Below are 1268 nucleotides of genomic sequence, written 5' to 3'. Positions count from 1 at the left end.
AGGCAGGATTCGAACCTGCGACCGTAGCAGTCGCACGGTTCCGGACTGCGCGCCTAGAACCGCGAGACCACCGCGGCCGGCAAGTCGGATGATCTGGAACTTTACACCGCTACCTCCCCTCCCCTTGCCGGCCCAATTCTGGGGGTGAATATTTCTTCTACCACCAGAATTCGAACCGGGTGCCTCCGGGCCAAGCACCAGCGTACGTAGGTGCACCAGTGACCTCGGCCACAGAGATGAGTCATACTACGCTAATACTATCATAAATTTAGCTTTTTAGATTTCACAAATCGTACGAGATTCTAGCAATGTTCGCACTTTTATTTCAGAGTTGAACAACTCTTTTTAGAGTCAGAAAATAAGCTGTTAAAAAAATAGTTCAAGACTGTACTGCAGTGTCGCCAGGTAGTATCAGCCCTAGAATAACCCCCGTACTTTTCATAAATTTATACGGCAATCAAAACAGAAATTTAAGGAGAGTGGCCGAAACTAGGCGAGTCGTTTACCTCGCATCCAAACACAGTGTCCTCCGTGGAACGATACCAAAACTCGACTACTCTCGGAGTGTTCTATTTGAGCCCTAGGTTACCTCCCTCCCTTCAGAAATCTCTAGTTTTCACTACACGTCGGATTTCTAATGTTTATTACAAAGAGCGGGCAACGGCTTTGCCACAGTGTATACACCGGTTTCCATCATATCACCGCAGTTAAGCTTTGTCGGGCGTGGCCGTCACTTGGATGGGTGACCATCCGGGGGTACCATGTGCTGTTGCCATTTTTCGGGATGCACTCAGCCTCGTGATGCCAACTGATGACCTACTCGGCCGAGTAGTAGCGGCTTAGGTCACAGAAAACCATTTTCATGACCGGGAGAGCGGTGTGCTGACCACACGCCCCTCCTATCCGCATCCTCAACTGAGGATGACACGGCGGTCGGATGGTCCCTATGGGCCACTGTGGCCTGAAAACGGAGTGCTTTTTATTACAAAAAGAAACTACAGGTGTAAAACCAAGGTTGCATTCGCTCTTCCTTGCTGACTGCTGTGATATCAAGCACGTCAAAAAATTTCTGTGACCAGTTAATCAGCACTGCCACAGGACCTGGCATCAAGTACCATCTTGAAATCATAAATTCAGTATGGCATATCTTTAAACACCGTTACATGGCGTTTGTCTAAAACCTGTGCAAAATACCAGGTTGCCACAAATGTTATACTTCCACTACTGAAAAAGATACCGACTTCTGTGGAGGAGCCGGCCGGTGTGGC

At 48.5% G+C, this 1268-nt stretch overlaps 1 pseudogene; it reads left to right on the top strand.

The window, feature by feature from the left end:
• The first annotated feature begins 656 nt into the window (after nt 1–656).
• LOC124560403 lies at nt 657–775 on the top strand (annotated as a pseudogene).
• Nucleotides 776–1268: the final 493 nt, after the last annotated feature.

This window comes from Schistocerca americana, chromosome 1 (genome assembly GCF_021461395.2).
Source record: "Schistocerca americana isolate TAMUIC-IGC-003095 chromosome 1, iqSchAmer2.1, whole genome shotgun sequence".
Taxonomy (NCBI): Eukaryota; Metazoa; Arthropoda; class Insecta; order Orthoptera; family Acrididae; genus Schistocerca; species Schistocerca americana.
Note: the sequence above shows the minus strand (reverse complement) of the source record. Positions and strands in the feature narration are given on the sequence as shown.